The 24543-nt window shown below is 33.7% G+C and overlaps 1 long non-coding RNA gene across 1 annotated transcript; it reads left to right on the top strand.

Annotated features, from left to right (window-relative positions):
- Positions 1 to 19909: 19909 nt before the first annotated feature.
- LOC111877259 (uncharacterized) lies at positions 19910 to 23556 on the top strand. Its single transcript, XR_006192825.1, has 3 exons — positions 19910 to 20402; positions 21319 to 21368; positions 23158 to 23556. It is a non-coding gene; the product is annotated as an uncharacterized LOC111877259 (long non-coding RNA).
- Positions 23557 to 24543: the final 987 nt, after the last annotated feature.

Raw genomic sequence — 24543 nt, 5'->3', positions numbered from 1 at the left:
TAGCTTTAAGTTGTAAGAGTTACCAAGTCCAAAAGATAATCAAATGCTTACATTATCATTATGAAGGAAACATTTCCATGGTCTAAATGAAATGAAAACAAACATATAAACCATTTGTTGCTTACTAATTTGAAGGTCTATTACTTAACCAAGAAATTAGTCAACAAAAACAAGCATTCATTCATCCAAGCTCATGATCAAAGATAAATAAACACAACAAGATGTTTAACTAGAAAACATTCCCATAAACATCAAACACAAATGTAATGATAAGTCTTCAAAGCAAATAATCATCCATGGGTTAAACCCTAATCGACCAAATGAAAGTTTAGCCAAGCATAGCCAAAGTAAAAGAAAAACAATATAGTTTAGTGGTATCAAACATTGTCTTAGATGCAATATGAAAGGAAATTACACTAATCTTCCAAAAATTCTTCAAATCTTCCAAGGCTCTTTGAGAGAGAATATGGTGTGTGTTCTTCAAGTCATTCCCCACAAAAATGGCTCCAATCTTCAGCAAAATGGAGCTGATTTCCGGATTCAAAAAGGTGCCAAAAGTCATCCACCAAACTTCCACAAATAGAGTCAACAAGTTAAACCTGGAATCAGCTCAGAACAATTCACGCGGACCGCGTATGAGTCCATGCGGACCGTGTGGGTCACGCTGAATGTGAGACTTGGGCCATTAATCATGCATTTTAGCCCAATCTTCACTTCTTCAACTTCAGCCCACAATCATAACTCTTTAGGACCCATTTGCCATTCCAAAGCCTTCTAATGATTGGCCCAATACTCCTTAAATTTTCTTGTAGCTCGATTATGCGTCGCCTCATCATCATCCTTGCCTACAAATTAAATCCAAATTGATTTCTTCTTTTACGCAAGCACCAAGCCCAATCGCACCACTTCAAGTCCACAAGCAAATCACATGCCTCCATAAGTCCCGCATCCTTCTAAGCCTCCAATAACAAATAGTCTTCGGTAAATCCTGCAATTAAGCTCAAAAGACTATAAAGCACCCGGTAAAGGAGAAAAATGACAAAAAGAGAAAATATGCATGAAGATTGACTAAAATGAGATGGTTTTAACTAAAAATAAACTATGAAAAGAAGTAATAAAAACGAAACTATCACATTCATTAAATCAAGATTTAACATTTTTTAAAAACAAATATAGACAAGAAACTTCTAAACTCAATAGATACGCTAAAAGAGACATGAGACTTACCTTTTTTGAGATCAATAATACCAAATTGGTTTACTTTCTACAAAATAATTTAAGAACCGAAGAAAACCTGATTGCCAAAATATCTAATATCACTATTTAAGTCATAACCTGTTATATGCCGAAAAATTGAAAATTTCAACCAAAACTATGTTACATATCATCAAAGTTGAAAATAGATCCTTTATAGTTAGATGATGGTATTAATTTAAAAAAAAAAAAAAAATCGTCTTTCACTTTTTGTTGGATGTATTTTTTGATGACAGAAACAATTATCAGTCCAAACATAATCTGTAAAAACCATCCTAGCCAAATCATAGATCGCTTAATCAACAAAATAGAGTATCACAGTCGTAGATGGTAATACAGTTATAATATCTTTTTCTAAAAGATCAGGAAATGGACAATAGAATCTTATGACGTTGATAAAAGCCATAACAAAGTGCAATAGATTGAATCGATAGTTTACAATAAATATAAAAAATGAATCCCTATCAGAGATAGAAAAACCTGAGGACAAGACAAAAAAAAACATATAAGATTACAAAGTTGCAAACAACAAAAACACATGATGCTAAAAATTTAGAAAAAAAAACCCAAAATTTATACTAGGTTGTGAGGTGGGTGTAGAGAACTTGTGTCAGATTCTTTAAGATATTTCGTCAAACACCTAAGGTGCCTGTTCTAATAACCCATCTTTTGAATGTAACATGACAAAAAAAAAATCCAATCTTACAAGAAAGTGTAGGAAATGAACTAAATTAACATGTATTTAGATTATGTAAATTGTTTTGAATAATGTTCCTTTAAAAATATATTTATTATTGTTTCATACCTATACACAAAGTTTAATAAATAAATGTTAATTGTAATTATATAATTTGATTCTACCATATAAATACGACCACATAGAAAATTTAAGAATCAAATTAAAATTTTTCTATAATACCATAAATTTGATATTCAAGGAAATAAGATCATTCCTAATTTAGATTTTAACTTCTTAGCCTATTTTTGATATAGTTCATGTATTAATATTTAGAGAAACTGGTAGGCAAGGATGTTGATATTAAGTGTTGTATATTGTTGTTATCGGTAAAAAAATAAGTTTTACTTTAAACTTAAAAGTTTTTTTTCATGGTAAGTATATATGTTGCTATAATTTGTAAAATAAAAAAAAATAAAAAAAAATAAAAAAAAAAAAAAAAAAACCACATAGTTATTGCAGTTTGTAGAGATTGTTGAGGATCGAGTCCAAGCTAATAGGTTACGCATTTAATATGAAAAGTTATACATTGTTGTTTTATCTAGACTGAATGATGTAATATGTTAAGCCAAAAAAAACTTATGTAATGTTTTATGAGATTTCAAAAATAGAAACATAATTTTGTTAGTCATAGAAAGCAATCTTTGAATGGTTGTATTTACTGTACATAAATATATACAAATTAGAATAATTATAGTTTAACCCTTTCTAGATTAATTTTTTTATAAAATCCATCCCCTTAATTAGGGGTGTGCAAAAAACCGCACAAACCGTCCATACCGCACCAAACCGCACCGCATAATGCGGTTTAGAATTTCGTGATGCGGTTTGTGGTTCATCATTTTATCAAACCACACTATGCGGTGTGGTTTGTGGTTTGTATTTATAAAACCGCGGTTCAAACCGCACCACACGTCATTTTATATATACTTTTTTTTCTTTACTTTATTATAATTTCAAATCACGATTTAGAAACGATGTATTTAAATATATTTCTTACAATAACCAAATATCTATAATGTAACATTAAATCACTATTAGATGAAGATCCAACGATTTACAAGAATATAGCAACTATAACGGCAATATAGATCAATAACAATGACACTTACAAAACTATACTAGCATGAATCACAATTTTTTACAAACGACTTAACTTAAAAATTGTATTTGTTTTTATAAAATGAAAGCAATCAATTTTTTTAACTAGGTCAGTTTTTTGGTTTTTTTGATAAATTTAATGTTGAACAACTCATTAAACCGCAACCAAACCGCATAAACCGCCCGCAGCAAACCGCACAGCATAACGCGGTTTTGAACATCTATGGTGCGGTTTACAGTTTCTAAAATATTCAAACCGCATATGCGGTGCGGTTTGCGGTTTTGACTTTAAACCGCACCAAACCGCACCGCGCATACCCCTACCATTAATAGTGAATAAAAGATAAATTAAAAGAGACATTTAAAACATGAAAAAGTCACAACAGGTTATTGTTAAAAATGATATAACAATTTACTTTAAAAGTACATTCCTAAAAATGGTATAATATAAAGTTATTATATTCGATAATAAGGTCAGAAATAGTAACCACGTTAAGATAATCAAACAAATAGAAATAGTAGCAACAACCGATTTGATCCATTTTTAATTTAAATTACCGATTTACCCTTCATATTAAGAATGATATTGTAGGAGAAGGTTTGAAGAAAAGCAACGATTGAAAATAAGTGTGAGCCGCAGATTCAAAGATGAATCGTATATGTGATAATTTGAATCTGATTTTTTTGGTATTAATGGTTTTCCTAATAAAAATGGATTTTATATTAATGTTTTGCTAATATAAACGGATTTATATTAATGGTTGATATATAATGTCTTAATTGAAATGATTTTTAGTAATATGTTTTTAAAGTTGACCATTTTAAAACCTTGATAACCAAAAATTCAAGATTTAAAATTTGGGAATCTTTTATTAGAATTAAATACAATCCATTTCAACGGATTTAAGTTAATTTTGTGAAAAACTTTTATTGGAATTAAATACATTCCATTTTGGGAGAATGATGTCAGCAATCTAAGGGTGAAAAACATAGGATTGAAATAGAATCAACGGCTCAGATTGTTTAAGATGATGTCATAAGAATTTTATTTTAATATATACTAAAGATAACATAATTATTAGTATGCTTATTTAATGACTTTTTTAAAAAAGAAAAAACTGAACGGGTTTGAATTTTGAAGCGAAAAACTATAAATAAGGGAGTTAAATTATGGACAATATTAATTAGGCTTAATGATGGCATAGATTGTCAAAAGATGTCTTGAAGGAGATGCATGTTTCAGTTTGTAGAGATTTGTGTGAAACCAAAATAGAGGTGTGATAATTAAAGATGCAAAGAAGAGGCAATACGCAAACTAAGAATACATGAGCAAAAAGGAACCACCTTATGGTGCTACATTCTGTTATGAACACACAAAACATCAATTGAAGCACAACCATTGACATGAGGACGAAGAGTATTAGAGAATTATGGTTTAAGAGAGAAAAATAGAGAAGAAAGATGGGGCGGCTATTAATGTTTTTTGGCCAGGTTTATGGAGAAACTGATATCTTATATATAAATAAAATGATATGCTTTAATCGATAAGATAAGTGTTGATTTTAAAAATTCAATAATTAAATGTAATTATGCTCGAATTGTGAAATATATTTTAGAAAATATGGATAGATTCTATAATTAAAGATTTTATAATTAAATGTAATTATGTTTGAAATGTAATTGCTAAATTTAAAGATTTTATAATTAAATGTTTGGATTATATTTTGGGAAGATGATGTTAGCAATTTGATCTAAGGGTGGAATTCATAGGATTGAAATATAATCAAGGGCTCTGATTACTTCATTGATGAATTAAGGGTTATCTTTTAATAATATTTAGAGATTACTGATTAAGTTTCAATTTTCTTTTAATAGAAAATCCAAGAAACTGAAAAAATCCTTATTTTTTTGTGATAGTTGATAGTTGAGAAAAGATCTTATCATGAATAATATTGCAATTGAAAAGATAGAAAAACAACAATATTTGGCTAAAGAACATGATGAAGAGTATCTACTTACATTATACAAGCACATATTTTCTTTATTATTTTAATGGGGATGCATTAATTTTTCTATTTTTCTCTTGATAGGAAAATTTCAAATCCTAAAATTTCAATTTATTAAACGTGCAAAGGAATCAATGCGATATATATATATATATATATATATATATATATATATATATATATATATATATATATATATATATATATATATATATATATATATATATATTCAAATCCTAAAATTTCAATTTATTAAACGTGCAAAGGAATCAATGCGATATATATATATATATATATATATATATATATATATATATATATATATATATATATATATATATATATATATATATATATATATATATATATATATATATATATATATATATATATATATATATATATAGAGGTTCAGGTGCATTTGAGACCATTCTAATTTTGTGAAACTGTAAGACCAAATCTAAAAATAATTTTAAAATGCAAAATAAATGGAAAAATCAAAAAAATTCTTTTTTTAAATATTATTTTTGGAACTTAAATTAACTAATAAATAAATAAATAAATAAAAATCTCGCTTTTTTTTTTTAAATACGTGAAATATTCTAAATAGAATATTACACTGACATATTCTAAAAAATAATTTTAAAATGCAAAATAAATGGAAAAATCTAAAAATTCTTTTTTTAAATATTATTTTTGGAACTTAAATTAACTAATAAATAAATAAATAAATAAAAATCTCGCTTTTTTTTTTTAAATACGTGAAATATTCTAAATAGAATATTACACTGACATATTCTAAAAAATAATTTTAAAATGCAAAATAAATGGAAAAATCTAAAAATTCTTTTTTTAAATATTATTTTCGGAACTTAAATTAACTAAAAAAAATCCTATTTTTTTTTGAAAAATACGTGAAATATTCTAAATAGAATATTACACTGTACATATTATAAAAATAAATTTAAAATGAAAAATAAATGGAAAAATCAAAAAATTCTTTTTTTAAATATTATTTTCGGAACTTGAATTAACTAAAAAAAATTAAAAAAATAAAATAAAATAAAATAAAAAAATGTGTCTCACGGTCTCACAAAATTAGGCCGTCTCACATGAACCTAACCCTATATATATATATATATATATATATATATATATATATATATATATATATATATATATATATATATATATATATATATATATATATATATATATATATATATATATATATATATATATATATATATATATATATATATATATATATATATATATACTAGATAAAATTTAGACCCGTGCTAATCACGACCCATAAAGCATAATTGAAGGTAATTTAGGTATTTTGATAAATTAAGGTAGAATGTTATCATGGATTTTTAAAAGTACAATCTTCGTAATAAGCAAAGATGAAGCTACAATGTGATATGAATCTTGGGTGATACCTTTTTGTGTAGTCTTTTGTGTTTATATATATATATATATATATATATATATATATATATATATATATATATATATATATATATATATATATATATATATATATATATATATATATAAAGGAATTTCAAGTTAGGCCTCTTGATAGGCCTTCAAAGGCTTTAGTGGATCAAAGGAATATGCCAAGCCCATGCGTGCGCCTAGCCTAGCCTAGCACTAGCCGACGCCACGAGTGCGCGAAATGGCACGATGTAGGCGCACTTGGCACTTCGCTTTTATTTTTGACGAGTGCGGGTCAAGCCGGTTTGACCGATCCAAGTGCGCGATGTGGCGCGATGTAGCCTATGCGTGCGCCTAGCCTAGCCTAGCACTAGTCGATGCCACGAGTGCGCGAAATGGCGCAATGTAGGCGCACTTGGCACTTGGCTTTTATTTTTGACGAGTGAGGGTCAAGCCGGTTTGACCGATCCGGTCAAATGGTTGACCGGCGTTGACTGCGTGGAGGATAAGTCATCAGGGTATTCTAGAAGGATCAGGAAACGACTTGCTTGGAGAGCAAGTCGTCGCCCTAGGGTTTCTGGGGCCGGCCTATGGGGGACCCGTTTCATGCCTTCTAGGGTTTCGATACCTATAAATATTGCTCCCTAGGAGTTATTTGACGCACTCACGAAATTTAGCGCTCCCTCCCACTCTCTGCGTTTTTTCTTCCATTTCCGAGTATTCGCTTTGTGTTTGTCGATTTCCAATGTTGTTGGAAGATCGATAGATCTGCATTAAATCCTAGGATTTTACTCTGTTGCTTACAGCTAGTAGAAGCGAATTAAAAACCTTTAAGGACAGGAGTTTGATCCATGCAGTTGCTTGAAGTTCAAGATCAGCCGTCAACAGGTCGGTTTTATTTTTTTGTCTTGCATTTAATTTCGTCCAACAACAAGACAATCTTCTTCTTCTTTCTTATAATCAGATCAAATCGTGAAGGATTGATCTAGTTTTGGACGAAACTTGGTAAATCTAATAATAATAATTGGATCAGTATTTCACAACTAATTGACATATAATTCTCAATATTATTTGTTGGTTTCCTTGCATGTCTATTAGTTTGATTTTCAACATTCTTAAAGGTTTTTATTATTGTGATAAATCAACATACTAATGGACACTACTGTTAGCCTCCACTTCATGAACCAAGAGTTTGCTAAACTCAACCAATTCGATGGTCAGAACTACACCCGTTAGGCCGAGAAGGTCAAGTTCATGCTTCATGTCTTGAAGCTTGCCTTTGTGTTGGATCCAGAACTAGCACCAATTCCTGATAATCCAATTCCCGAGGAGGGGAAAACTGTGGATCCAACGGTCATCACAAAACTGGAAAAGCAAAGGACTCTGCATAGAGAGTCTGAGGAACTGTGTGTGGGTCACATCAAAAACTCCCTATCTGATTGGCTCTATGATCTTTACTCGCCGGTCAAAGATCCAAGAGAGCTATGGAATGCGTTAGAACTTAAGTAAAGGCACATGAGGAAGGTACTAACAAGTACCTTGTGTCTAAGTACCTAGAGTTTCATATGGCTGATGACAAATCAATCATGGAGCAAGTGCATGAACTCCAAGTCATGGTCAACAAGTTGAAAGCACTCTCCATCTCTATTCCAGAACTCTTTCAGGTTGGTGTGATTATCGCAAAACTGCCACCCTCGTGGAAAGATTTCTCTAAGAGAATGATGCATAAGTCTGAGGAGTACTCCTTAGATGATTTGATGAAACACCTCCACATTGAGGAGGAAACTCGCATCAGGGACAAGCGTGGTAAAGTCAGATTGAGTGTGCATCATGTGTCAGCTGGGGGTTCTAGTCATAAAGGCAAGTTTGGGGGACAAAACAAGAAGAAATTAGGACCCAAGAAACAAAGCTTCAAGAAACCGGGTCATCATAATCCTAACTCAAAGCCAAAGAGGACCATAACTTGCCACATCTGCGGAGAGATTGGGCACTATGCGAGAGAATGCAAAGATCGCAAATCAGGACCGGTTGCACATGTAGTCGAGCAGGTGACTGACATGGTGGCAAGTGTGAACCTAGGAGAGATTTTTATGATCTCCTCCCTTACCCGAGCAATCTGTGCTCGAGGATGGTTCGTGGACACTGGAGCCACCGTGCATGTTTGTGGGCAACGAGAGAACTTCCGCACTTACCGTCCAATGCCACATGGGACGGTCGTTGTTTGTGCTAATGGTCACAGAGATGAGGTTCTAGGAAGAGGTGATGTTCGTGTGAAGTTCACACGTGGTGAATGGGTAACCCTTTGAGATGTTCTTCATGTTCCTACTATCTAGAAATGGTTGGTTTCTACGGACAAGTTTGACAAGGGTGGGTTCAAGATGGTGCTTGAGAAAGACAAAATAGTGATCACTAAAGGCAGAAGATATGTTGCGAGGGCGAACAATTGTTCAAGGATGTATTGTTTGTGCCTTAGTGATGAGGGTAATGTAAGTGGTCCTAATGTTGAGAGTGGTAGTTCTAGTGTTGCTAGTGTGTCAAGTTTTGAAAATGATGTAATTGGTAGATTGGTTGCTAATGTGAATGAAGTGAACTTTTCTGGTTATTTTGTTTGTTCAATTTCTTTATGGCATAAACGTTTAGCACATACTAATGTTAAAAACATTGAAAAAAATGCAAACTAAAGGAATGTTAAAATATGACACAAAAGATTTTGAAAAATGTGAAACATGTGTGAAATCAAAGTTCACTAAGAAACCATTTCCATCAGTTAATAGAAACACATCATTGCTTGAGTTGATTCATTCTTATATATGTGAATTAAAAGGAATCCTTACTCGAGGAGGAAAAAGGTATTTCATCACATTCTGTGATGACTTCAGTCGATATCTACATGTTTATTTGTTGAGATCAAAAGATGACGCTTTTGATGCATTTAAGCGGTATAAGGCTGAGGTCGAAAATCAACTTGAAAGACACATCAAAATTCTTCGCTCGGATAGAGGCAGGGAATATTTCAACCTAGAGTTTGACACATTCTGTGAAGAGAATGGAATCAAACATGAGAGAACTTCACCATATACTCCCCAACATAATGGTTTGGCTGAAAGAAAGAACCGAACCCTTTGTGAGATGGTCAACTGTATGTTGAACCAATCGGGTCAACCAAACAATGTGTGGGGGGAAGCATTGTTGACTGCTTTCTATGTTCATAATAGGATCACTAGTCGTGTGATTCCTACAAGCCCTTATAAGTTATGGAAAGGTAGAAAACCTAACTTAGACTATTTGAAAGTGTGAGGGTGTGTTGCTTATTATCGGACTCCCGATCCTAAGCGAACCAAATTGGGAGCATGAGCTAATAAGAGTATATTCATTGGATATGCTCAAAATAGCAAGGCTTACCGGTTATTGGATATTGATTCGGGTGTTGTTGTGGAATCCAGATATGTGGAATTCTTTGAGGACAAGTTTTTTGGGGATGAAGAAAACTCTAGTCATACAACATCTACAAGTACTTCTCGAGAAATACTCCCACATCCTCCTATTATGGAGGAACCAAGGAGAAGTACTAGGGCTAGAATAGAGAAAAGTTTTGGAGATGATTTCTATTCTTATTTTGTCGAAGGAACACAAAAGAAAGTGACGAGAGAGGTCATCTTTTCCATTAATTTGGATGATGATCCTAAGACCTTTACTGAAGCCATGATGTATCGAGATGCTTCTTTGTGGAAGGAAGCCATCAATGATGAAATGGATTCAATCATGGGTAACGGAACTTGGGAGTTAGCTGATCTACCCATGGGGAGAAACCCATAGGATCTAAGTGGATATTCAAGAGAAAGTATCATCCAGATGGATCTATATCTGCCTATAAAGCAAGATTAGTTGCTAAGGGCTATAGGCAACGGGAAGGTATCGATTATTTTGATACCTATGCCCCAGTTGCTAGGATTAGTTCTATTAGAACTGTCATAGCAATATCAGCTTTGAAAGGATTGTACATTCATCAAATGGATGCGAAGACAACCTTTCTAAATGGTTATCTCAAGGAGGAGATTTACTTGGAGCAACCTGAAGGTTTCGTGATACCTAGACAGGAAAATAAAGTGTGTAGACTTGTTAAATCCTTGTACGGGTTGAAGCAAGCTCCTAAACAGTGGCATGAGAGATTTGTCACCACTGTGACTGCCTTTGGTTTTTAGCATAATAGTGCTGACATATGTATTTATTCTAAACATACATCCGATTACATAGTAGTTATATGTCTTTATGTTGATGATATGTTGATCATTGGCACTCACCTAGAATGTATTCTTGAGACGAAGAAATATCTATCCTTGAACTTTAAGATGAAAGATCTTGGAGAAATTGATACAATTCTTGGTATCAAGGTGAAAAGGACTCGTGGTCAGATTTCTCTGAGTCAATCTCATTACATAGAGAAAATTCTAACAAAGTTTCAACATTTGAACATTAAAGAATTCAACACTCCTTTTGATTCAAGTGTGAAACTAAAGGTGAATTCTGGTAGAGCAGTGGCTCAACTAGAATATGCTAGTGCAGTTGGAAGCATGATGTATGCTACTCACTGCACTCGACCTAACATCGCATTCGATGTAAGAAAACTGAGTCAGTATACTGTTAATCCAGGGACGGAGCACTGGAAGGCAGTGGGTAGAGTACTAGGATACCTGAAAAGGACAAGTTCTTTTGATTTGACGTATTCATCATCTAATGAATGCTTGAAGGTTATTCTGATGCCAACTGGATTGATCACACTAGTGATTCAAAATCCACAAGTGGGTGGATTTATACTCTAGCTGGTGGTGCTATTTCTTGGGCGAGCAAGAAATAGACATGCATAGCTCATTCAATGATGGAAGTAGAGTTAATTGCCTTAGCAGCAGTGGGCAAAGAGGCAGAGTGGATTCGAGATCTACTTATAGATATCCGTTTGTGGGATATCCCTATGCCTTCAAAACCCATGTACTGTGACAGTGAGGCCACACTGTCTAAATTATATAATGCGGTCTATAATGGGAAGTCGAGACATGTAGGTGTGCGACACAATTTTGTGAGACAACTAATTGAAAGTGGTACCATCAAGTTTGTCTATGTCAAGACAAGTAGGAACTTGGCAGATCCGTTTACCAAACCTCTGACGAGAGATTTGGTTTCATCTACCACGAAAGTCATGGGTCTAAAACCACAATAGAATCGCTTAGTGATGGAAACCCAACTTGACATCAGTGCTCCTAATTCTCAAGTTTAAAGGGTAACAACGAAGTCACTAACGATAGAAGGTACTATCATTATTGATAGATCCATGTGAGGTAGGATAATACGTCGTTGCCGAGAACGAGGTTGAGTTTCGACTCTTAACAAAGTTTTGGAGACATATAAGCAACAAAGATGTTGTAAAACTTTGCCTATATGATCTAGAGGTGGTGCCGCTTCAAGTGAAGATTAGTGGTTTATCTTCTAAGGGATTATGAAAAGGGGTTATAGCGCATGGCCATATTAGCGCTCAGGGAGAACACAAAGATGACTTGTGATGTGTGGGGGTAAACCGGAGAGGTCATTAAGGTTCATGGTTTAAACCTATAAGGATACCATTGAATCGGTCTCTTCTTGTTTGTTCTCATTAAACTAGGGTTTAATCTTCGTGACACCCAAGTGACATCATCTGTCTGAGTGAAAGGAAACATACCAACTTGGTGGCGGATTGTTGGAACTTTATATATATATATATATATATATATATATATATATATATATATATATATATAAAGGAATTGCAAGTTGGCAATTTCATTGTATCCCACATTGGTGGGGGGAAGAAACTTTTGTGGGTTTATAAGCTTATTCCCTTGATAGGCCTTCAAAGGCTTTAGTGGATCAAAGGAATAGGCCAAGCCCACGCGTGCGCCTAGCCTAGCCTAGCCTAGCACTAGCCGATGCCACAAGTGCACGAAATGGCGCGATTTAGGCGCACTTGGCACTTCGCATGACACATCGGTCGCTGGGAGCTGAGAAACTTTTATTTTTAATGAGTGCAGGTCAAGCCGATTTGACCGATCTGGTCAAATGGTTGACCGACGTTGACTTCGTGGAGGATAAGTCATCAGGGTATTCTAGAAGGATCAGGAAACAACTTGCTTGGAGAGAAAGTCATCGCCCTAGGGTTTCTGGGGCCGGCCTATGGGGGCCCGTTTCATGCCTTCTAGGGTTCCGATACCCATAAATACTGCTCCCTAGGAGCCATTTGACGCACTCATGAAATTTAGAGCTCCCTCCCACTCTCTGCGTTTTTCTTCCGTTTCCGAGTATTCGCTTTGTGTTTGTCGATTTCCAGTGCTGTTGGAAGATCGATAGATCTGCATTAAATCCTGGGGTTTTACTCTATTGCTTATAGCCAGTAGAAGCGAAGTAAAAAACTTTAAGGATAGGAGTCCGATCCGTGTAGTTGCTTGAAGTTCAAGATCAGTCGTCTGAAGAAATTGGTAAAAAGACTTCTATTGAATACTAAGGAACCGTCAATACAAATACAAATTAGGTAGAGAAACAAGGAAACTATAACAACCAGGTCAAAAGAAAGGAAACAGGATCAGACCATAAAATGGGCAATTATGATACAAAATAACACCATGTAATACTCCCCCCTCAAGTTGGAGTGTGTAGGTTTACAGAATCTAACTTAACCAGAAGAGATTGAAGTTGTTGAGCACCTAAAGGCTTGGTAACCAGGTCTGCGATTTGATGTTTGGTGTTGATGTATAAAGGTTTAACTTCCTTAGTTTCAACTCGCTCACGAACAAAATGACAGTCCATTTCAACATGCTTGGTCCGTTCATGGAACACTGATTGTTAGCAATATGCCTGGCCGCTTGATTGTCACGAAAGAGGGGAGTCAGACCAATAGGCTATGCATCGAGCTCACAGAGTAACCAACGAACCCACAAAAGTTCACTTACGATTGTTGCCATGGCACGGTATTCTGCCTCAGCCGAAGCACGAGAGACCACATATTGTTTCTTGGACTTCCATGATATTGGAGCTCCTCCTAGAAGAAGCAAGTAGCCTGTTCTTGAACGTCGAGATTAAGGACACCCAAGCCAATCCGAATCACAATATGTAACCAAATTGGTTCCTCCATCCTTTGGCAACAGGATACCTTGCCCAGGTGTGGACTTGAGATAGCGAAGCACTCTAGTGACAGCATCCATATGGTTTTGTCTAGGATCAGAAACAAATTGGCTTAGGACATTAACTGAATAGGCTATGTTCGGTCTTGTGGATTGTAAGTAGAGAAGTCTCCCTACTAATCTTCTGTATTGATTTTCATCAACCTTCCCTTGTTCATCTCCTTTATCAAGCTTGAGATTTTGTTCCATGGGAAATGAACTTGGTCGACATCCTTGAAAACCGCTATCTTCAAGAATGTCCAAAGTGTATTTCCTTTGACTAAGAACTAGGCCCTTCGATGTGCGAGCTACTTCAATTCCCAGAAAATACTTTAAGTTCCCGAGGTCCTTAATGTTGAACATCTCGTCCAACTGGGTTTTCGTGTGTTGTATCTTTTCAGTGTTGTTGCCAACGATTATAACATCGTCAACATATATTGACGCAACAACATAAATGTCATCCACCTTATATAAAAATAAGGAATGATCTGCTTTGCAGTCACGATATCCAAGTTTAATAAGGGATGTAGTAAATTTTTGGTACCAATTACGTGAAGCTTGTTTCAGGCCATATATCGATTTCTTTAATCTGCACACTCTTGTTTCCTCTTTGGTGGAGAAACATTGAGGAATTTTCATGTACACTTCCTCTTCTAGATCACCATGCAAGAATGCATTATTCACATCAAGTTGATGAATAATCCAATTTCTATTGACCTCAAGAGCAAGAAGCGTTCTTACGGTCACCAAATTCGCAACTGGGGCAAATGTATCATGATAATCCACACCCTCCATTTGAGTGAAACCCTTCGCAACAAGTCTCGCCTTGTATCGTTCGACATCTCCATTTGGTTTGTACTTCACCTTATAGACCCACTTGGAATCTATGGCCTTCTTTCTCGATGGTAAGTCTTGAAGAACCCACATATCATTTTGCTCGAGAGCACGAATCTCCCTTTTCATGGCTTCCCTCCATTCATGATCTTGTGAAGCCCGATAAAAGCTTTTTGGCTCATCGTGAGAATTGATGGCCGCCAGAAAGGCTTTGTGAGATTCAGAAAATTTATCATAAGAAAGATAATGAGCAAGAGGGTGTACCGTCGAGGACGCTTGATCAGCAGGAGGTTGCGTGTGGTCTACCGAAGGGGGAAGATTAACAACATAGTCATTTAGATGTCTTGGTCGAGACTTGTTTCTCTTTTCCCTAACATTTTGCACCTCATCATCATGACTCAAGACGTCTTCACGTTGGATGGTTTCATGCAAGTTGGTATTTGTTTCATGCAAATCAAGGTCTCCTTCATGGTCATTACTAACTTCTTGTGATTCACTTTGCCTATAGCCTTGAGTGGGATCAACCTCATTGCTTTCAATGTAATTAGGTTCAACTGGGAAGGCCTAATCATTAACTCCCTCTGTCACTTGATCCTCTTTATTCATTCCAGTTTCAACCATGTCCTTGAGAAAATCATTGTCTTTGACGTTTTCCTTTTGTTCTATGTTGGAAAAGGGAAACACTTCTTCCATAAATCTTACATCTCTTGATGTAATCATTTTCCTTTGTCCAATATCATATACCTTGTACCCTTTAGTACCATAGGGATAGCCCATGAAAACACCAGGTTTCCCTCTTGGTTCGAATTTATCACCCTTTGTGTTAGTGTTCCTATAATAAACCAAACACCCAAGGACCTTCATGTGCTCATAGTTAGGAATTCTTTTAAAAAGTATTTCGAAGGGTGTTTTGTTGTTTAAAACCCGAGACGGTAGTCTATTTATTATATAGGCTGCTGTTAAAACACATTCACCCCAAAATCTGGTCGGTAAACTTGCTTCAAATCTCAAAGCCCGTGCAATTTCAAGTAGATGTCGATGTTTTCGTTCGACCACCCCATTTTGTTGTAGGATGTGGGGACATGTAGTTTCTAAAATTATTCCATGTTTAGTGTAGAAATCATGCATGTAATTTGAAGTAAATTCCCCTCCATTATCACATCGGATAGCTTTGATGGCTTTTCCAAATTGAGTTTTGATCAAGTAGTAAAAATCAACTAGGCAAGCACTGGCCTCATCCTTTTGCCTGATTAAGTAAATCCAAACAGCTCTGCTATAATCATCAACAATGGTTAAAAAGGACGCCGACCTCGAAAAAGAAGGTGTTATATATGCCCCCACACACCACAATGAATCAAATCAAAACATTCTTTAGTTTTTATTGAACTAATTGGAAAAGGCATTCTGGCAAACTTTGCCTTAAAACAAGAATCGCAAGTCTTATTTTCAGAATCAAAAGAGATGTTTCTAAGCGAATTAACCAGAGACAATTTCATGTTGGAAGCATGACCCAGCCTTTTATGCCATATATCAGCAGTAACCACCATCGCCTTTCTTTCATCCTTTATCCCCTTTAATCGGTAAAGACCTCCGCTACACCTACCCACTCCAAGCAAGTTCCTCGACTCCAATCCCTGTATGACAAAGAAATCAGGGAAAAAGGTTATGGCACAATGAAGATCTTTTGTTAGCTGATGAACGGACAAAAGATTGCATTTGAGGTTTGGTGCAAATAGTATGCCTTTCAACATTATCGCTTCCCTTAAAAAAAGTTCACCTTTCCCTTTTACAGGAATGACATCGCCATTAGGAATGGTGATAGGAGCCTCGTTAACACCTGTAGTTATGTTCTTGAACAATTTATTTTGACAGGTTATATGATCAGTTGCTCCTGAGTCAACGATCCACTCATAATTTAAATCAAAACTACCTGCCATATTTGCCTCCTGTTTCGTTTCAGAGTCATTGACGTTGTTGTTACCACTGAAGTGTTTAACGAACATCTTGTATTGTTCTTCTGTTATTCCAGGAATGGGACTTGAACTCGTTTGAACCACAGCTGCTTTAGGTTTTGTCATATCTCCCTTTACTTTTCCAGGCCACCAATCAGGGTATCCGATTCGTTTGAAACACCCTTCCCGGTTTTGCCCATCTCTCCCACAGAAGGTGCAATGTTCAGTTTTGTTATCAAGAGCACCTTTATTGGTCCTTTGTGCCCCTTTCTTTTGTTGTTGTCCTTCACGTTTGGCTGGAACAAAAGCTTGACTGGCAGCCGCCTCTTGGATCGTCTTCTTGTTAAAGGAAGCAGCTCTTTGTTGTTCATCTTCCACAACCAGGTGGTAAGCCGTCCCTAAACTTGGTGCTGATTTTGTTGCTAAGATCTGGGTCCGTATCACAGAAAACTCGCTGTCAAGACCCATCAAGAACTCGTACATTCTCTCCTTCTCTTTGAGTTCAACAAGTTTTCTTCCAAGCTCGCACTTACATCCTTCACACGTGCAATGGGGAATCGGTAATACAGATTGAATTTCATCCTATAGTCCTCGTAAATTTGTGTAGTAGGTTGAGACGGAAGTCCCATCTTGTCGAGTACCCGTGAGTGACTGTTTCAACTCGTAAACTCTCGGTGCACTTTCCTAGCCAAACCTCTCCTTTAGATCATCCCAGATCTCAGCAGCACTGTTAGCATACTTGACACTGCTACATATTTCCTTCTCCATGGTTGTGGTGAGCCAACCCTTTATCATTGCATCGCAACGCATCCAGGCCATGTAAGTAGATTCATTTTTTCTGGTTTCTTTATCGAGCCATTGATAAAACCAATCTTGTTCTTGGCAAACAAGAAATTTGTCATCTCTTGTGCCCAATCATTGTAGTTGGAATTGGTCAGCACCTCGTTTACTTGCATCTGTTTAGGATAATCGGAAACGTGTATGTAGAATGGTGAGTTTGAGTCTATGGACTCCCCCTCATTCTTCTATTTACTCTGCTCACCGCTGGTCATGGTGAAATTGTGATTTTAGGGTTTTGAATATAAGAAAAGTATCCACTCTGATACCATGAAGAAATTGGTAAAAAGACTTCTATTGAATACTAAGGAACCGTCAATACAAATACAGATTAGGTAGAGAAAACAAGGAAACTATAACAACCAGGTCTAAAGAAAAGGAAACAGAATCAGACCATAAAATGGGCAATTATGATACAAAATAACACCCTGTATTACAGGAGAGTCTTCTTCTTCCTTTCTTATAATCAGATCAAATCGTGAAGGATTGATCTGGTTTTGGACGAAACTTGGTAAATCTAATAATAATAATAATAATTGGATCTGTATTTCGCAACTAATCGACATATAATTCTCAATATTATTTATCGGTTTCCTTGCATGTCTATTCGTTTGATTTTCAACATTTTGTGCTTACGTTACTGGGCCAACGTACCATCTATCATGGTCTCAAGGTGCATTTTTGACTCATACTCGATAGATGCTCATGACTTTACAATATCAAAAGAGTGGATCATCTAAAAAATAACTCTATACATATGGAACTTGGATATGATGGCTGCTTTGAAAATTTCTAAATCTTAACCTCTGAATACATTCACGATTAATCACATGCAAGTTTTTTTTTCAAGTTTGGATGCTTCTTAATGTTTAATAAAAAGAGGAAGGAGTAAATGTAAATATTTGAATAATAATAAAGAAACAGAATATTTCATAGAAAAATTAATATGGAAATATAAAATTTTGAATGATAACAAACAAACAAAATATTTCATAGAAAACATTAACATGATGTGATACAATGAATATCTTTCTACAACAATAAAAAAAATACAACATAATCAATAGAAAAAGAATGCAACAATATCATCTCTCTTGCACCGCACGTGAATTCAAGTATTATAACAACTTTTAACTCTTTCTAAAAGGGAAATAAACAAATAAATCCATCTGAAGATTTGAGTTGAACAACTATAAAATAAAGGTGGGAATTAGGTACTAATCAAAGCAAAATAATCTTGAACGAAATCAAAGAGCGTTACCTAATTAAATCCATCTACACTACCCACATACTTGCCCGTGATCGCACGTCACACTTCTTCTGTTTACAGGGTTAAGATTATATGAAGAAATAGAGCATCAAAAGGGAACAAGAAAACTTACAAGGGAAATTAGAATTAAGGAGATTAATGATGAAATAAAGAGGCAATGAGGAGGGTTTTTTGAATAAAAGAAATTTTGTTCATGAGGATGATGAACAAAGTTAAACTAAAGAAGAATCTATGGATGATTGCAAAGGGTATATGTGTTTCCTGGAAAAGTTACGTCGTTAAAGAAAATGGATCCAAATGGCATACTCCAAACCGTCGAACATGAAGTCAGATACAAGCAGTCCAATGTGAGGATGTGGGGATCGTAATTTTTAATCAGTGTTATCCTTTTTAATAAATGAAGGTTTTTTTGCCATATGTCATCTTCTCCTTTATTTTGACACTTATCATTTTGTGAGATTTTTAGAATTTTTATTTTCCATTTGTCATTTTTTAAGGATTTCCATGTTCTTAATAAAATTCCATAAAATTGTAATCGATTATATAAAGAAACTAGGTTATAACCCGTGGATACCACAGATGAGAAAGGAAAAAAATATACATAAATAAATCATAAGGTAATGATTGACCAATAATAAGAAATTTTTTATAAACTTAAAAGCATATATGTTTTTAAATAATAATCTATAAAGAAAAATGCATTTCATAAATCTAAATCATATATGGCTATTCAAATATTTAGAAGTTGGGTTAGTAACATTTGTAGTCGATGAACTTTGATTAATCGATGTTGTAGACAAATTAATGTTTTTGTTATTATGCAGATATAAGTTATTTAATTTTATCTTCTGTTTAAACTTACATGAGTCTATTATATTATCGGAATCTGAACTAAAAAAAGTAATTAGATGTACAATAATATGATACAAAATAATAGTTTGTATGAAGCAAAGGAAAAAAATAACATATAATGATATGATCAATGTTTGATGATTTAACCGGGTAAATGTATTAAGATTATTTTAAATTAATATGATTATGAAATAGAAAAGTTATATAAACCGAAAAAAAAAAAACTAAAACAAACAGTCATAGAATTAACATTACTTTGTTTAAAAGGAAAAATAAATATGTGCATTTAAATATATTTTTTTGAATAATTATTAACTTCAAATGTATTGTTTATTTTTTCTATTCAATCCATACAAACTTTTCACCCTTTTAATATTAATAATAATATACTATAAAAGTTATTATTTCTATTTTTATTTTTAAAAAAAGTCTGCCAATCTTTTAATTAGTTCCAACATACCCACCACCCTCTTGTCAGCAAAACCTCACTCCGTCTCTCCCAACTTTTTCTTCCTATTAATCGACATATGAAGGGTTTTTTGCCCTAATTGAATTGGGGTTTTGTTTATCTATCATCACCAACCTACTTTCCTTCGTGTTGATTTTTATGAAAATATTTATCTCCAAATCCGTCAATATAATCACAGAAGCATCAGTTGCAATCGATTACATCATAATATTCAGTGAATCCCTTTTGGAAATTGATCCATGTCGATTAAAAGCAGAACGAAAATCTCAGATTGTGGTATTGAGTTGGATTCAACCGTACAGTTGGAATTGGTAGATGCTGAATAAAGGTATGGTGTAAAGTAGGTTCCATTTGTAGTATGAAGATGGAGATAGAAGAAAATTAAATAAATATTTCTGCTTAGCTGATGCAATCGGTCATTGGAGCTGTCAATTTGAAGCAACAAATGTACAACATAAAAGACGGTAAGATTCAACATAGAAGAAAAGCTTATATTCCTCATTCTTCATTATTTTTGACATAAGAAAATGAGTTTGCTTGTTTAATGTGCAAAAATTTGGTAGAGATGATAGCCAGTCGGATATGTAGAAAGCAATGAAATAGCAAATACTTGAGAGTGGTGGAAATTTGGCTAGTTAGACGTATTTACAGTAACATAAGTTCAAATTTTGAAAATTTAAAATGCGATATTTTTGCAATGTATTACTGCCAAATGTTTGGGTAATACATTGTTGTAAAAAAGGTTGATTTTTATTTATTTAACAGCATACATGATTATGTTGGTACACGGTTAGGATTTGTTTTGATTATTTACACACTCCAAAGAGTTTTAAAGAAAACTAATGTACATTTATGTTTATTGATGGACAATTAAACTATTATTTTGTTTTTCTTTATGTAAATATGATTTTGGGGGATATAAATTACCATGTGTAGGATGTTTTGTTGGATGCAATCACTAAACTATATATATTTTTTCACTGGTTCATAGATTGGAGATGAAAATATTGTTGGAATGGATCTTGTTATGAATGTGGAACTTGGCTTTGACGGGTAGAAGTTCATTCTAGATATGATGAATAAGGTGTCATTTAATGAACTGTGTGATGTGTATGGGGAGTTTATTAAAAAAAATTACATTTATTGGTTTTTTTAGTGATTTTTTCTAATAAGACACTGCATGAGATGTTCATAGTAAATACTGGTAGTGGATTTAAATTACTATGGAATACAGCAAAAGGGTTTCTTGATCCAAGAACAACAACAAAGAGAAATATATACTTTAACATACTCATCTTTTCAAACCATTTTACTTCATTTTCATTGCTTTGTAAGCTATTTTCAATTTTGTGGATGAGGGGGCATTAATGTCTTTTACAGGTTCTTGGCAATAAATATCAGGAAAAGATGTTGGAAGTTTTAAACTCAAGGTATGTGTATACTTTTTATTTGCTCTAAACGCATTAAATTTACTAAAAAAACTTACACATTTATTTCATGTAGCCAATTACCTGATTTAATTACAGATTTAACACATTATTTCCTGGTTTATTTTTGTTTAAAAGCATTCATTTGTATAAAGGTTGTTTTGGTTTGATGGAATGGAATCAGAAAAAGGAATGGAATGGTCTGTTATCATATTATGTTGGCTTAGAGGAATAATTGGATAGATTCATTTTCAAAATGAAATTAATTGAATAAATAAATGAATGGAATGACCTGTTATCATTTTTAGGTTTGTTATAATTTGTTGATGCACTGCAATGTCTAAAAAAGAAAAAACCAAAAATGAATGATTTTAATTTTTTTTTTTTGGAAAAAAATTGATTTATACAAATTATAGCAATGTACTTTCAAAGCACATTGTTACAATTGGGAAAATGTCTTACTGTATTTCTATACCACAATTCCTTAATAAGAAAAAAAATTGAAAATGAATTGATTTGTGTTTAATGCGTAATTTAATAGTAAAAAAATCAAACTTCGAGTTAAATTTATAACAGTGTGTTTTGAAGGTACGTTGCTATAATTGTCATAAATTGATTTTTTTCCAAAGCAAAATCATTTTTTGTTTTTTCTTATTAAGCCATTTTAGTACATAAATACATTAACACAAACATAATATAATAACAGACCATTCCATATCTTTTTTTCTAATTACATTTCGTCATACCAGATCAACCTTTTACAGAAAAATAGAAAAACATAGATAAACATCACAGTTGAAAATAACAGAATAACACAAAGAAAAACACAAATAAACATCATATAGGATCCGAAACACACACACTTTTGACTTCAGAAGAAAGTTGGTATAAAATGGAATTCTTATATTGTAATTTTCAGTCATAGTAGGTTGCTATACATGTAAATTGAAGTATAATAAGTTAATTCAAGAAAATAACAATAAGTGATAAGATTTTCAGTCAAAGTAGGTTGTTATACGTGTAAAAAAATATCATAAGTTATGAGGAAATATATTAAGAACATAGATACAAACACAGTAACATATACACACAAATCGGAACAGAAATCGACCATGACACAAACTCAAACACAACAACTTTTAAAGTACAATGCTATACATGGGATGATTGTGAATGTAAGATGCTATAAAATAAAGTTTTCATTTTATTTTCATAAAAAAAGCAACATATCTAAACAGGAACGGAAATTGACCATCAAACATAATAATTTATTTCAGAAAAAAGCAACACACATAGTAACATAGACATGCATAAACAGGAACATAAACACACACACACACACAGACATACACTACAATATAGAAACTAATGTGAAAAAAAAAACACACATAGAAAAAGAACAACACAAGAAGAAACAAATAATTTGAAAGTAGTTTTTTTTATAAACTTACGGGAATGATTGAACTCCTGTGAATGAATATGGTATTTTCCACTGGTGCAGACCGTGATTGGAATCAGAAGATAAAGACGCAAAATGAAGATGAAATTCCAAACAAAATAAACTTGTTTTGGGGTTAGGCTTTTATAAATGATATCAAAAGGATGTATATTCGGTATAACATAAATAAATTCAAAAAATAAATGCAGATTTTAAGGGATAGAGTAAATATGTTTGAAAACTGAATTGCTGGTTTAAAGGATACCGTGATTGAATATAGGAAAGATTTAAAGGATATTTTCAGATTAAATGCGTTTGACTTATTTATAATTATTATTATGGTTTTGATTGTAGGTATTTTTGGATATAATATCAAATCCCTTTAAATACTGAAAACTGAAAAGCTGATTTCTAGGACATGATTGGTCGATTGAACATTGAAGCAATGAGGTATGGGCGGGAAAATTAGGGAGTAAAATGCTAGAGGAGTGACACGTGGCAAGAAGGTGGATTAAAGGGGTGACATGTGACAAAATGATCGTTTCGAAGATGAAATGAGAATTAGGGATGGGTATATGAAAATCGAGAAAGAGAAGTACCCATTGCAGTTCCCTGAGGTTAATAACTAGTTAAAAATTGTTGTAAGATCAGCATGTCTAGGGTTTGCTATATGTTTTTTTTAGATTAATATGCTTGTTTACCGTTAATACCCAAGTATTTTTAAAGATCATGTATAAAAACTTCATTTGCTCTTCTGATGTTCAAACTAAATTAAAATATAAAAGCATAAGAACAAAATCTTAGAAATTAATAAAAACATTAGAGTGGAGGGTATGGGATGGATGTTTCCCTCATTTTTTGTGGGCCACACCATCCTTTCCCTCATTTTCCTTTCCCTCACTTAAAACTCAAGGAATGGGTGGGCTCCCCTCACTATTTTTTTTATTATTTTTTAAAATATATTTCATACATATATTATACTCATATTATAGGGAATTAAAAACCATGAATTTTGATATATTTTTTTATATATTTTTAGTAGGTATATAATTTTATAAATATTAAAAAAGATAAAATAAAAAAACTGTCGAATAGCATGAAGAGAGAGAGAGTGCGGCACCCCCTCCCCCCACCTTTTTCCCACAGGTTACTTCCCTCACCCAAGGGATGATGTTCCAGAGTGAGGGAAGCTTCCTTCACCCGTTTCCCGCTATGATACCGTCCAGCCTTACAATAGATAATAAATTAACAAATCTTCAATTCAAGGTAGTTTTAAATCATAATTGGTGTTATAGCTCTATGAACAACTCGCAGAAGCCCTAATATTAAATTTCGTCTCCATAGTAGGAATTCTCATGCGAATTGCTCCACTGTCGGACGCCCTTCCCGAACAATTTTTTCTTCTGTGTCCTTCTTGACTGCATGCAGAACACTCTTTTCTTATTGGATCCTCGCCTTGGGATGGAATACAATCTATGTTTCTTGGCCTGCCTGGTTGACGTTTATCCATTATAGGTGGCCTAACAGTCATCAAATCATCGGGGATCTCCCATTCGATGCCTTTGGAAAAGGGTTTAATGATTCATCATATGTTCTCCTTAATGTTTCGGTATGGTAAGCTTTTAATGCATACATCGAGCAGTCTCGGTAATTGTTGATTGTTATCACTCTTATGACATAACCACAAGGTATTCCGTCAAGTTGTCAATGCCTACATGTACATGTCATTTGTTGGAAATC

The sequence above is a fragment of the Lactuca sativa genome, chromosome 5, assembly GCF_002870075.4.
Source record: "Lactuca sativa cultivar Salinas chromosome 5, Lsat_Salinas_v11, whole genome shotgun sequence".
Lineage (NCBI taxonomy): Eukaryota > Viridiplantae > Streptophyta > Magnoliopsida > Asterales > Asteraceae > Lactuca > Lactuca sativa.
Note: the sequence above shows the minus strand (reverse complement) of the source record. Positions and strands in the feature narration are given on the sequence as shown.